Source organism: Pelodiscus sinensis, chromosome 9 (assembly GCF_049634645.1).
Source record: "Pelodiscus sinensis isolate JC-2024 chromosome 9, ASM4963464v1, whole genome shotgun sequence".
In the NCBI taxonomy this organism is placed as follows: Eukaryota; Metazoa; Chordata; order Testudines; family Trionychidae; genus Pelodiscus; species Pelodiscus sinensis.
The window spans coordinates 62,813,533-62,828,804 of record NC_134719.1 but is presented as its reverse complement, the minus strand read 5'-3'; the positions used below and the strand labels follow the sequence as shown (position 1 = coordinate 62,828,804).

The 15,272-nt window shown below is 49.5% G+C and overlaps 1 long non-coding RNA gene across 2 annotated transcripts in view; it reads right to left on the bottom strand.

Moving 5' to 3' along the window:
• Positions 1-15,272, bottom strand: part of LOC106733085 (uncharacterized) — a 150,336-nt gene that overhangs the window by 80,402 nt on the left and 54,662 nt on the right. The gene's annotated exons all lie outside the window — the stretch shown is intronic.

Sequence of the window (15,272 nt, the reverse complement as noted above, 5' to 3'; positions counted from 1 at the left end):
GCCGCTCCCAGGGGCTCCTCCAGTGCTGGCAGCTCAAGGCGGTCTCCTGGGTCTCTGGCTGAATTATCTCTGGAGCTCCTGATGCAGGTCCTTCTCCTCCAGGGTCCAACCCAGACTGAGCAGAGCTGCTCCCTTTTATACTGCCCCAGCCCTCGGAGCATGCCCAGTGTGGCTGGGGGGGTGGGACTTCCTCCACCCACAGGGCACTAAGCCCTCCTGGCCCAGTGCAGGGTATGCACACCCTCTTTGAGCCCGCTCAGTTGGGATTCCCCAACGCACCAGGTCAACCTTTTCCTCCCCAATCCTGCTCATAATTCCACTCCTGTGCATTAGAAGCTGACAGGGGACAGGGCTGAGGGGGCACAAGGACAGGGGAGCCGGTGGGAGCGGATGCAGAGACAGGGACAGTAGAAGTGGCAGCTAGGAGCCAAGTCCCAGGCAAAAGCAACAAGACGTGGCTGTGAGAAGTGGAAGCCTGTAGAAATGGGTAGGAGCCAGAAGGGGCAGGAGGGCCCCAGGAGGAAGGCCCCGGTGCAGGGAGCAGGTCAGAAAGCCGGCAGCCAAGGATGAACGTGGCACTCCTTCCCCGACCCAGCGCCTGCTCTCAGGCGGTAGATGGGACGGTGGTGCTGGGTGAGCTCCTTAGCTCCTGGCAGGCTCAGGTTAACTCTCACCCGCAGGGCCAATGGGAGGCATGGGACGGGCAGAGCAGTTCCTTCCCACCTCCCTGTCACCACCCTGAAGGCAGGGCCTGGGGCCTGTGAGGACCAGCTTTGTGTGATAGCTGGGGCCCCCCAGCACCAACTACCTGTGGGCTCAGGGCAGGCCAGGATGTGGAGCCGTCTACATCACAAAATGAAGTTAACCTAAATTACAACAACGTACCACTAGGGTAACCAAATCGGTTTTACACGTCCACACTGGGCTCCCTGTGTTTGATGGGGCATGTCCTCACCAGGAGCGAGAGCCCCGGTTTCATTACCAGCGTGTGGCGTTAAGGAAAGGCGGCCGGAGCCGACGTCAGGAGCACGGCGTCTGCACAGACACTGCATCGACCTGAGCGCTCCGCCTCTGCTGGGCATGGCGTTACTAAGCTGGGATATCAGGCGAGTCACAACAGCGGGAGCAAGACGGTAGCGTCGACGCTTCCAGAGTCTGGCCAACAGAAGCTGCCTTATGCCGACCTGACACTGCTGAGCAGACCAGACCTCAGAAAGCTTCATCAGCACCTGGCTGCCAATGCCTTTCAACCCTGCATTGCTGCAACCTACTAGTCCAGGGTCAGGCCTCCACAGCCTCTGCCAGGAACAATGCAGGACCTCTGCACTGCCCCACAAGACCCTCTGCTAGCTGCTCCTTTCTCCCTCTACGTCCCCCATGGTGACAACATCTGAGCTCCGTTAACCTTCCCAACCCCGCTGGGAAAAGACACCCCCATTTTCAAGCGAGGGGACTAAGGGACAGAGACAATTGCCAAAACCCTCCATTCTGACAATTAACAACTGATTGCTATCCTGCACTTCCTAGCTTCTAGCCACGTACTGACTCGGGAGAGGACCTCCCCTTTCTTCCCTCAGCTATTTTAGACTGACAGTAAAGGGATTTTATCAATCCACTTGTCTTTTCCCAGTGATAATCCTGATGTGGTCTCAGGGGAGACAACCGTTTCCGTAGGCCCCTGGAAAAGGTGTGGGGGGCCCCAATTCTGTGCCCCTGTAAGGGGCGGGGCCTCAAGCAGAACAGGTGGGATAGCCAGCCCTCAACACTGCGACACTGAGCCCCAGCCCCACCCTCAAAGCCACATGGAGCGTGCGGAGCGTTTGGAGCAGCTTTCTGGTGGTGATTTAAAGGGTGCATGGCTCCGGCACCCCCTTTGAATCGCTGGTCCCCTTTGTCTCCACCCTCCCCCCGTCGGCAGGCCTGTCTGTTCTACAAGGTTGCCATAATTGCTGACAATGTACAAGCTCTGGGCCCCCAGTTCTCCAACTGTCTGGACTCATCTGTCCATAAGCCTGGGAGTCGGAGATGAGCAAACCCAGCAGAAGACACTTAGTGACCGTCCTATTGGAAATTAAATACATTTTAGCACAAAAGAGGAGTAACCGGAGAATGTGTCCCATCATTGCTATTTGGGATCCGTTCCCCGTCCTGTTAGAGGAGCATAAGACACAACAGACAGACACAATATGGCAATAGCACACCTCAAAGAGCTAAATAGAGCAGTTAGCGCCTTGCCGTTGGCTGGAAAGGCGCTGGGGTGACTACTTGGTGGATACTAATATATCCGTGTGTCAGATGCAGCAATGATTTATGAACAGGGGAGAAGAGGGCTAAATTCACAGTGGCGATCATATGTAACAAGTCATTTGTCCTGTTCGAATACACAGCCAAGAAATAATGAAGTAAGGATTTCGGGGCTGGCCACCCAGGCAAATGCCTGGCACACCAGACTTCAGGGGGAGGATGTCACAGGGCACCACTCCCAGTCAGACCCACGCTTCTGCCTGGTACTCTGCAGATTAGTTGGAGGTGGGTGCCCCCTCCCCGCAGTTTGCCCTGCCACTCTCCTGGCCTCAGGAACCACCGTGCCCTTCATTCCCCCTTTCCTGGGAACGTTTGGCTCCTCAGTAGACTGAGGCAGTCTTCCTGCTTACTGCCTCGGTGCCAGTCACCCAGGGGCGAGTAGGAGAACCCGGGCCTGCCCTCTTCTCTGGGTTCCAGCCCAGGCTCAGCAGTCTGGGCCTTCTTTCTCTGGCCCTGGGCTGCGTCCTACCACTGGTTTCCATTTTCTTCCTGCCTTCCACTCTCCCCTCACTTTCTCCTAGAAGCGTCTGCCTTTTCCCAAAGTTCCCTTCTGATTTCAGCTCCTGGGCTCTGTAGGCTCCATCTATTCCTGTCTAGCTGAATCAACTTAATCAGTTGCCTACTGGGTTAATTGGTGGATACTGTAGGGTTTTGTCACCGCATCCAGGGTCCAGTTTTTGTTGAGAGCAGCACAAGCGACAGTAGAAGGTTTGAAGGAAAATGTTTCCAGTATTCCATATGTGGAATAGTGATAGAAATGTAGCCGTGTTAGTCTGGGGTAGCTGAAGCAAAATGCAGGACAATGTAGCACTTTAAAGACTAACAAGATGGTTTATTAGATGATGAGCTTTTGTGGGCCAGACCCACTTCCTCAGATCAAATACTGGAAGAAAGTAGTCACAACCATATATACCAAAGGATACAATTAAAAAAATGAACAAATATGAAAAGGACAAATCACATTGCAGAACAGGAGGGGGATGTAGGGAGGGGGAAGGAAGGAAGGTAAGTGTCTGTGAATTGATGATATTAGAGGTAGGGAGAGTGGGATGTTTGTGAGTTAATGGTATTAGAGGTGATAATTGGGGAAACTATCTTGGTAATGGGTGAGATAGTTCAAATGTTGAGTCCTTTTTGGAAAGTGTCGAATTTTAACATGAATGACAGTTCAGAGGATTCCCTTTCAAGTGCAGATGTAAAAGGTCTTTGTAGCAGAATGCAGGTGGTTAAGTCATTGAGAGAGTGTCCTTTCTGGTTAAAATGGCAAGAAACTGTTTTTTCTTTGTGATCTTGTCTGATATCTGTTTTGTGGGCATTGATCCTTTGGCGAAGTGTCTGAGATGTTTGTCCAATGTACATAGCAGACGGACACTTTCGGCACATGATAGCATAGATTATATTTCTGGATGCGCAGGAATATGTGTTCTTGATCTTATAACTCACTTGGTTAGGTCCAATAATGGTATCAGCAGAATGAATATGTGGACAAAGCTGGCAACGGGGTTTGTTGCAAGGGAAGGTACCAGGGTTGGTATTAGTGTGGTATGTCCTGTGGTGGTTGGTAAGAATCATCTTGAGGTTAGGTGGTTGTCTATAGGAGACTATGGGTCTGTCTCCCAGAGCCTCTTTGAGTATGGTATCCTGTTCCAGTATAGGCTGTAGTTTATTGATAATGTGTTGGACAGGTTTAAGTTGGGGGTTGTAGGTGGTGACAAGTGGTGTTCTATTGTTGGTTTTCTTGGGTCTGTCTTGAAGTAGATGGTTTCTAGGTATTCGTCTGGCTCTTTCAATTTGCTTTTTTATTTCTCTGGGTGGGTAGTTGAGGTTTATAAATGCTTGGTAGTGGATGCATTGTTCACTAACCTCCCAGAACTATCTGGACCTTTCTGGAATCTCATGGAACCTTTCAGACTTTCTGAGGGCTACATTTTCCTTGACCCTGCTAGAGTGTTGTCAGCCATGCCCTCATGGTTATATGAGGAACAAGGCATCGCCAGTCAGTCGGTGAGCTATAAAATGAAGTGAAGTGGGAGTTTGGTTGTCATATTGTAAATCTTGTTTTATTGTGTAATTGTGAAAGTGTACTTGTGTTTTAAGACTTGAGGAGTGTAAGTAGTGACTAATAATTTTAATGACACGCCAGAGATATTTATCGAACCCTTGTCTATGCAACAATATAAAAGAAATACTGTTCCTTCTTTTGCCATGTTTAACATGTAATGTTTGATGACTTTCTAAGATTGTGGAACAGACTTTTGCTTTCCCTAGTCCTGGCTGTTTTCCCTGGTAGAAAATAAAAGACACCACCAAAGAAGCCTTCAGGATTTCAGTACAGTAAGCAAAAAGCTCAAAGTGTGCAGAAAGGGGAAATTTTAAAGGGAAAATACGTGAAACAGGACAACTCAGTGTGGGTTTTAGCCAGTAATGATCGTCCCAGTGCAGAAAAAATTGAGGCACAAAGTATAAATGATGGCAGTACTATTACTAAGCACTTAGCAGATTTACCTGAAGACAAGGAATGAAAATGTGAGGAAAATGATGGAGAATTGTCCAGATTTCCTGGTGACATAAAGGAGTGTTCTGGAAAAGAAGAATGTGGCTCACATGAAAAGGATAGTAATGACAAACCTACATCTGGTCTACACGAAAAGGAGAGAAAGGATAAAGAAAAATGAGCTTCTCACAATGACTGAAAAAGCGGTGAGAAAACGTGCACACCACAAATCGATACATCAGCTCACACATCATAGCCAGCGATCCTAAACCCTGCTGCTATTCGTCGTACAATTTTGAATGGGTTGGGAAAAATCGAGGATATAGCATTTCCAGTAAATAAAAAGAAGTGACATTTCTCCAAGTCACACTGCACAAGAGTGCTTGAGAATGGTGAGGTACTGAATCGGCATTGACTAGTCTGCTCAAAGTCAATCACAAAGTGTTTTGGTTTTGTTGCATAATATTCTACAAGAATTTTGCTTGCACTTTCCGGGTGCAATTAAGTGGCTCAACTTAACTGATGCTTTGAAGCAACATGAAAAGTCACCCGGCCATTTTACAACCTATTCCAAATGGACAGAGTTTGAGTCACAGAAAACCAGCACATTATCAATGGAGAAGCCCAGCACTGGAGGAACATGCTCGAATGTCTGGTCTCAGTTACCCTCTTCCTTGCAGAGAAGAATTTGACCTTCCAGGGCTCTTCAGATAAGTTGTGAAGTGAACCTAATGATAATTTCCACAGATGGGTAGAGCTGTTTGGGAAATATGAAGATGTCACGTGTCAATACCTACGTTGAGTAGCTCATAAAGAAGCTATGGACCATTGTGGCAGCCAAACAATTCAAACCAAATGGATTGACCTTATGGCAAAGAAGGTGCAGGGTAACATATTGATGTAGCTCAGCAAAGTGAAGCACTATGCCTTAAGAACAGACTGTGCTCCTGACAGGAATCACAGGGAAAAGACATCGCGTGTACAAGAAGACATGCTGATGAGGAGGGTGGCTGAAGCCAAGTAAAGGAACACTTTACCTGTTTCCGGTCTGTGAACTACTCGACTGGCAACGGCCCAACCAAACTATTTCTGAACGTTTTGAATGAGAATGAAATAACGTTTCAGGACTGCTACTCCAAGGCTACAACAAGGGCATGAACATGAAGGCAAAAAGCAGTGGTATCCAAGCTAGGATCCTTGCCCTGAATACAAGAGCTTTCCTCGTGCCTTTTGGCACTCTCAGCCTGGTTGTGTAAGATGCAGCGTCATCATCTTTCAATTCAGTATCTCTCTCCGGAATACTGCAAAGGAGATAGGGGCATAACAGGTGGAGGATCCTCATGGAAAGTGTCACAAATCAGGCCCTGACAGCATAAGGTCAGTGAAGTACCAAGTGACTGAGACTCCCTGGTGGAACTGACGCAGTCGAATAAACCAGAAGCCAGAATCCAACACGAGGGAAAGTCTGACAAACCCAGATCACGGACTTCAAATTTCTGGTCTCAGTTGTGACTGAGCAAATATTACCCTGTTCCAAGCAAATATTGTGAGCCGGGCATTACAAGCTCCGTCGATGGATATCGCGATGGCTCCCACTTTCATGAGACGCTGCCTTGGTTTCGTTGTGACCTCCAGAGACAAGGGATTAGAAGATGCCGTCGCTGCTCGCTGCTGCCAAAAAAAATGGCAGGAAATGTAGGCGCTGAGTCTGTCTTCATGGAAGCTCGTACTCACTGGAAGGAGGGACAGTCTGGTTATGAGAGCAGAGAGATGAAGTGATGGGAAGCTGGGAAGAAAAATTACAGAGAGGGTTTTTTTGTTTGTGTATTGACACTGCACGAGTGTCCATCAAACAGGCCAGCCAACAAGTGGGGGGAGGTAAAGTGGGCAGTTTTAAGTACTGCCATAGCGCCACAACCGAGGCGCACACCGGACAGTTATGAAGGCTGTGTGCAGGGTGCATCGTGGCATGCTTTGGGTGCCACTAAGAGCTGTCCTCAGCCCTGCCCCTTCCACTCAAGGGCCCGGCAAGGCTATCCGCCCCACTGCCAGTGAAGAAAGCTTTGAACAAATAAAGCATCACGAAAAGATCTGGAGGGGGGTTGTATGACCACGGTAAGCTGCCAGCAGAAAGGAAAACAACCCTTGAACAATTGTATGGACCTTCACTGTACACTGACACATGGGGAATGTTCGGATGTCAAAGATAAAACCCTCTCTGTCGAATTAGACACCTGTCACATTTTACAACCCGGGAAGCGCTCTGCACTGCAAGTTCTCCAAGTCATTCATGATGTAGAGATGAAGGACACTCTCCTTAACGAGCTGAGAGCTTTGAAGATTCTGCTCAGGCTGCCGGTCAAAAGGCGCGAGTGGTGAGTGCCACGTCTCGTATCTGAGGCTCATTAAAATATACCGATGATCAATGCTAGCTGAGAAGAGACTGACATCACTTGGTATTTTATTACTTCACAATTCCACTGGCCAGTCTTTGGCTGTCTCTGATGCTGTGCTCCCGTTCACGAGGACACAGCCAAGAAATGTGACATTTGGAACTAAAGGAGATGGGGTTAACAGTTTAAGGCTGACACCGACTATAACACGATTTAATACTGGTCCACCCAATGTTGGTGCACAATTCAGTTTCTTGATGTTAGTACATTTCAGTTATGTGTAAAATTAAAGGTTTCTATAAACATAGAGGAAACATTTTTTAATTTGTTTATATATAGCCTGAATTTACAGATCTTAGCGTATACATCTATCCTCTTATATGACAGAGATAAATCATGCATACAAACTGTGGATCAAAGTCACAAATGGGCTACAAATGCATGAATAAGATTTTCAAAAGTTTAGCAAACAGAGAGGGAATGCCAGAGAGAGTAGTTATTAATGGTTCACAATCATGCTGGAAGAGCATAACAAGTGGAGTTCAGCAGGGGTGTGTTTTGGGAACGGTTCTGTTCAATATCTTCATCAATGATTTAGAGGATGGCATAGAGAGTATGATTAAGTTTGTAGATTATACCAACCTGAGAGGGGTTGCAAGTGCTTTGAAGGATAGGGTCATAATTCAAAATGATCTGGACAAACTGAAGAAATGGTCTGAGGTAAACAGGATGAAGTTTAATAAGGACAAATGCAAAGTGCTCCACTTAGGAAGGAACAATCCGTTTCACACATACAGAATGGTAAGTGACTGTCTAGGATGGAGTCCTGTAGAAAGGAATCTAGAGCTCATAGTGGACCAAAATCTAAATATGCGTCTACAGTGGGACACTGTTGCAAAAAAAAGCAAACATGATTCTGGGATGCATTAACAGAAGTGTTGTGAACAAGACACAAGAAGTCATTCTTCCGCTCTACTCTGTGCTGACTGGGGCTCAACTGGAGTGTTGTGTCCAGTTCTGGGCACCACATTTCAAGAAAGATATGGAGAAACTAGAGAAGTTCCAGAAAAGAGCAACAAGATAAAAGGTCTAGAGCTATGAGGGAAAACTGAAACATGAGCTATGAAGGAAGACTGAAAGAATTGGGCTTCTTTAGTTTGGAAAAGAGAAGACTGAGAGGGGACATGATAGCGGTTTTCAAGCATCTAAAAGAGTGTCACAAGGAGGAGGGAGAAAAATTGTTCTCCTTAGCCTCTGAAGATAGGACAAGAAGCAATGGGCTTAAACTGCACCAAGGGAGGTTTAGGCTGGACATTAGGAAAAACTTCCTACTTGTCAGGGTGGTTAAACACTGGAATAAATTGCCTAGGGAGGTTGTAGAACCTTCAACACTGGCAATATTTAAGAGCAGGTTAGACAGACATCTCTGAGGGATGATCTAGATGGTGCTTGGTCCTGCCATGAGGGCAAGGGACTGGACTTGATGACCTCTCAAGGTCTCTTCCAGTTGCAGTATTCTGTGATTCTATAATTCTATGAACGATGCTCCAAGTCTAGAGTGCCATTTGGTTGAAGACCGGGCCTGCTGACCTTCAAAAGCTTTATAATTCAGATAAGCGACCAACACATCTGAAATGTGTTTGAAACTCATCTAAACCATCTCAGTCTCTAGGGTCCACCTAGAAGTGTCACCAAACAGCCATCGAAAACCCCTGCTGGACATGACAATGAAAACTAAGCAAAACCAAAGAGAGACCCCTACAGTTTGAAGCCTCAAAAATGGCTCCTTTGGAGGGATGAGGAAAGGGCGAGAAGGGAGCTGTGAAGACATTCACATTAAAAACCAACTGAGGGAAACATATTTGTATCCATCGAGCAGCTGGACTGTGGAACTCATTGCCACTGGCAATTGTTGATACCAAGAACTTAGCGAGACTGTAGAGGAATTGGACATGGATGATGACAAGAAGATCCACGGTTGGAACAGGATACACTGAACAGCTTTAGAAGGGATATAGACACTAATGCGTAAGAGCCAGGGCCAGTCTCAAATATAAGGAGGAGATTTGGCCAAGGGATGGGTTAGCCCAGATGTGCCTACTCCTCTGAAGCATCTGGTGCCGGCACTGCTGTAGACAATTCCCTGCACCAGCTGGCTGGAGGCCTGATCCACCCTGGCAATTCCTGTGATCCTGTCTTCTGCACACACGAACCTTATGGACATGCAAGTCTGTCACATTGAAAGGAGGGCTTGTTTGAATGCAGATCCAGATCTGGGCTGAGGCCTGCTTCTACGATGGCGCCTCTCTCACCGAAGATCAGCTGAGAAGGGGAGCCATCTAGCCATAATGGAGCTTGGCCTTGCTTGGAGCCCAGAATCCTGCTTCTGAAATAAAAACAGAGGCTTCTTTTCCACGCCCAGGGAAACGGCTAATTTAAAACAATTAAGCGACAGCTCATTAAAATCAGCTCCATGTCCCAGAAAGGCGACAAGCCAGGTACTCCACATGGGCGCTTGGCTCCATGGAACAGCGACTTGTTAAAGCCCCCAATCCCAGCGTGGATTGGACGGGCCCATCCAGCGTGTATATCTAGAGAGAGGCCGATCTGTTTTCACAGCGTCAGCCTTCCCCGCCCGGCTTCTCCTGCCCAGCTCTGCAGTGCAACATACCTGAGGTGCCGGCTGTGCTTTATGAAGTCTAAAATTTTTCAACGGGTTGTGTCTTTCCATGCAAACTCATTAGCCACTATTTACACCCGCTGCAGCTGTGAAGAGAGAGGTTCTGAACTCTGGCATTCGACAGTAGGCTTTGTTTCTCATTTACATTTGCATATTAAAGTGTTTGCCTGAAATAGGCTATTGAAATTAATTCAGGATTAATTGGTGTCTTTATCTCATTAGGACAATCTAATTTAAGGATGATGAAATTGTTTAGCCTCCCGTTTGCATAATTAGATTGCTTTGAATTGCTGTCATTATTGGCTCTTTAGCATCATCTGTAGGCCTCAAACAGACAAGAGCTTCAACCTCATAAAGACCAATCATGTGTTACAGCACAGCCTTGTTAACCCTTTCCAGCCCACACTGGCTCCAATAAGCAACCCCGCCATAGAATGGACTTCCCCTATGAGCATCAAAGAGCCATCGGTCTCCTCTTTACCCCAGGCAACCATAAATCGTTTGTCTCTGGAGGGGCTGAATGAAGAGGAAGTCTGGTTCAGTGGTTAGAGCACTAGCCAACGACTCAGAAGACCCCTATTCAATTCCCTGCTCTACTGCAAACTTCCTGGGAGGCCTTAGGCAAGTCACTTAGACCCAGGTCCACAGAGTGGATTAAATCCATGGGAGTGCGGAATCTAACTACCTTAGAAGATTGTGGGCCTTAGTCTCTCTGGCCCAGGATGCCTAAGGGAGTTAGGCATCTACCTCAGGGGAGTTAGGCACTTAACTATCTTTCAGGATCTCTGTTCCCTGTTCCCCACAAAGGGGGTAATAGCATTTCCCTATCCCAGATTGTGAGCTGCTGCGGTAACAGGGCCTAGAGAAGTAGCTAGAACAGACAGAATGCCCATTCCTGTCTCGCGGGTTTGCTTGGGAGGAATGGACCGGCGTTGACGTGGAGCTATCAGACTGCAGAGGTGGTGAGTTCTAATTCTGAGAGAGGAGCAAGTCCCAGCATTGTTGAAGAACAAGAGCTCCAAGGAGAGAGCATTAAAGCAATTCATTGAAAGGGAACGTACAAAGCTAAAGGGGAAATTGACGCAAGTCTAGGGTCTGGTGCCGGGAGGCCCACTAGTCCAGTTGAGTGGAGTCAGACTTGTTTCTGTGCTATTTAGAAATGTATTTCTCCTCCTCTTTGAAATCCACCCAGGGCTGCTAGCTCCCTCCAGCCGTCCTTAGAACACAGGGCCACGCCACAGAGCGCCAGCCGAGGGAAGTCAGCACAGCTCCGTTGGTGACAGTGGTTGATCTCAGCTCACAAGCAGACCTCCTATCTCGTAGGCTGCAGTGAGCCTTCCAGACACCCGCCAGTCCCTGGAGGATGCTTTCCCGAGAGTCGCTGGCCAGCTGGATTCCAAAGGCGGGAGAGACAGCAGGGCCAACGGGCCTGTATTAGAATAGCCCCGAGAGGTCCAGACAGGAGCCGGGCACTGTTGTGCCGGGGATGTACAAATGTGTAATAAAATGATGCAAAAATGAAGAGTATTAGAGCACGATGAAGCCAGCAGCTAGATACACACGGACTTGGGGAGTGGGATTAGAAACGTATTCCTGTGCTGACTGCACTCACAACTGGGCTAATGGGAATGCTCAGAACAGTTCCCTTCCAATACAGCAAAGTACAAAAGCCCAGATCCCCAAGGGAATTAGGAACCCCCCATTGAAAAAAATACACATTACGTGCCTAAGTCCCTTTGGGGAGCTGAGCATCACCCTTCCCCTCCCTGCCAAGGCCCACGATTAGTATTACCCAGTTTGCACCAGCACCCGGAGGCCCAGCTGAGACTGGAGGCCTGCCTGTGTCAGGCCTTTGCCCAAGACAGCTTACAGCTTGGTGGACAAAGCAGCGTTAGCCCTGGTGCGCAGGAAGCTGGGCATGGAGGTGAGCATTGAACCTAGCTCCCCGGAAGCCATTCGCTCTGTCTGAACCACGTGGCTGTCTCCTCCTGTTGTGGGCTGGGGAGCATGTCCCTCCCCGTCATTCTCCACTGAAAACTTGACGACACTGGTGAAGCGCACAGGAAAGGGTCCTTTGGCTTACAGTTACCCAAGGGTTGGGTCTCCTCTCTGCACCTGACCGCAGCCAGCCATGCCGAGCCCAGAGCCACAGCTGTGGCTAACACCAGGTTGGTCTGAAGAAACGGGAGCGTCTCCGCCGGCACAGGGAGCAGCAGGACGCGCTCCGGGGAGATGGGGTGAGAGTTGTCTCTTCACCAGTCCATGTCTGACTGTTTCCCAGGATCTTGTCAACTTCTCGAGGCTCAGCTGGCTGCAGAAGCCAGCCTCTTCTCCACGGGCGGCTGACTTCTCAGCTGGGGGCCCAGCGCGAGCGAGCCTGCTCGGCAGTCAGCTCACGGCGCGTAACATCTGGTTGGGGCTCATCACACTGCACACGTACGACCCTGGAAACAACATGTTGAGGCGGGTGTGTGAACAGAAGCTGGATGAAACTCTAACCCTGTGACCAGAGCAAGGGCCGGGGGACTGGGCTGCCCTTCGGCTGAGAATTTGGCCCAGCTGGCAGCTCTTGCTGTTGCTTTCCTGAGCTCTGGAATGGCCAGGACGGACAGACGGAGAAACCCTTGGGAAATGAGGAGGCATCAAAAGAATCCGCTGCCTTCACTGGGCCGGAGGGAGCTTGGACACCATAGACTGAAAGGCCAGACGGAACCATAGTGACCAGCAGTCCCTGGACGCTGTGCCAGCGGAGAGATGCAAGTGCTGCCCCGCTGATTAGCAGTGCACCCACAGCGAGGGTTTTGTGCAAGCCACCCTGTTATATGCACCCTCCCGCAGAATTACAGCATTCGCTTCCAGACCCACTGCCTGAAAAAAATCCCACGGGAAGAGAAGGGGTCCAGGGACCAGCTACCCGAGAGGCAGGCTCTTCCACAGAGACAGAAAAGATTAGGGCCACGCAGTGCAGAGAGGGGATGACCAGCAGGAAGATGACAACGGTAAAAACACGATCAGGAATGGAACAGATGAAAAGGGTGCACTCCGATTCGCCCACCCCAAGCATGCCAGGCCAAGGGCAAAGCAGACGACCGCCCAGTTTTGTGCAGCATGGTATCTACCCACGGTCACAAGGAACCATGGGAATAAGAAATGTAGCGGGTCCGGAAAGGGATCTAAGGTTTCTATTGCCAACGTGCACATCCACAGGCCTGGTCTGTGCTTCAAAGTTAGGTCAACCCAACCATGTCACCGAGGGCTGTGAAAAATCCACGGCGAGGAAGTGAAGCTGACCTAGCCCCCCGCCACAGAGTGGCACTGGGCAGACAGAAGAATTCATCTATCGACTTAGCTACTGCCTCTTGGGGCACTGGATTGCCTGTTGAACCCCTCCTGTTGGCTTGGGAACCTCTGTCCCGAAGCCCGACAGCAACGCAAGCCTTCACTCAGATGAGCTAGGAGGGAATGTTTACAAAGCATGTAACATTCGCGCTTCAAGGCACATGCCAGCCACTGAGCCAAACGGTTTCAAAGCCATGGAGCTGGACGCGCTCAATATTTCCTGTAACGCAGGCTCGGGGCGACTTGGTTGGCAGGACACAAATTAAAGCCCCTCCCCCACCTCCAGCCAGTGCCACTTTGGAAAAGGTGGGTCTGTTTGGGGCTAGAAAGAGCCAGTATGGAAGCTAGTCTTGCTATGGGGGGGAGGGGGAGAGCGATTCTAAGCCCACGTCTGATCTGACCTGTGATCTTGGGCTTCTGTCAGCCTCCCCATCCTTTGTCTTCCTTGGCCGCGTGGGGCCTGGTTTGCATTTACACAGAGGCCCTTTTACACGGCAGAGTGGCCTTTATGCCAACGGGAAGCAGCGTCTATTGCAAGTTCTTCAGTCTCAAGGTTTTACTGCTACCTAAGACACCACGCTGCCACTGTTCAGAGCCTTCTCCTGCGAGGTCCTCCCCCTGTCCCACGTGGGCTCTCTGAGTAGGGTTTCATGGGTTCTGCTACCCAGCTAGAAGGGCTGCATAGAGAGAGGCCTTTCCTTTACTCTTACAACCGGCTGGACTGTACCCTGGTACCAGGCACCCCGCCTCCCACGTGGCCTGGTAGCACCTTAAGTTCGGACATGGGCTCGCTGGTGAGCAGGAGAAAGCTGTGCATGATACGGGGCCAACCTGGCAGACTCTCCCCTTGCCTTGCTGGGATCTGTCTGAGCTGCAATAGCTTCTTGGTGCTCCTGAAGCGTGATGACATCGCCATTTCCCTGTGATGGCCCTTTCTAGCGAGTGGGGACAAAACCCACCCCACGCCAGCACCTTGGGCCCTTCCCCAGACCACAGTCCCTCCTAGCAACTGCCCAACCAAGAGGCAGAAAGTCTCCCTGTGATTTCCTGTCAGACTCATGCCTGGGAACTACCGATGGCGCCGGGTTTAAAAGGCCCCTGGGCTGAAAGAGGCCCCCGGGCATACACATGCCCCCAAAGACCCTAGGACAGGTACACCTGCAGTGATGCCCATGCCGAGCCAGCAGCCGAGCCCTGTGTTTACGCTGTTCTAACCTACATGCTGCCTTCTCCAGCCCCAGGGTGCGATTGTGACAAACTGCCCGGCTTCCCGATTGTGTCGCTAATGCTTTGGTCAATGACTCCTGACCCAGGTAGGTTACTGGTCTCATCGTCGCAGCGCTCAGACTGATAAAAAGCCAATGGGGTTTCTCCTTCGATCCATGTTACAATCAGGGACGCCGCGCTCCAGCATGGATTATTAAATTTTAACCGTTGACACATCATCTCGGATACTATAATCTGGCAGCACTTTACAATAAGTGGCAGGTCCTCACTAATTCCTTTTGTATTCGCTGTAGCAACGTTAATCATGAGTGATGAACTTTGCGTATTCATATGGATCTAATCGGCAGCTCCCGAGGACTGAGACTGTAATTTAGCTTTAACCTAATGGGCACTGATTGTAACAATAAGTAATTATGTCAGCTAACTGCAGTGTGGATGGCAATTGATGGCAGCAGTCAAGCCATGACACCATTTTGGAACGGAGCTTGGAATAGCCATTTGTAATGCAGTAATGGCCAAGAGAAATAACAACGGGTCCTCTCCTGTGTGTCCGCTCTGCTGGCTCCTTGCAAACTAGGGCATTCCCAGGAGCCAAACTCATCCTATCCATTTCCCTTTGCACTGTGGATCACCCAACAGAGGGCGAGACAAAATTCTGTGCGACAGACAAATGTGCCCCTTGGCATCCTAGAGTCATCCTGAGAGGAAGGATGGTTCCTAGCTAGGACTTGAGTCCAATACTACCACACAGGCTTCCTGTGTGACCTCCCTCTCCATCTCACATGTTAAATTAATGACTACTAGAACATCGTTCACCTCCTCACAGCGCTCCACC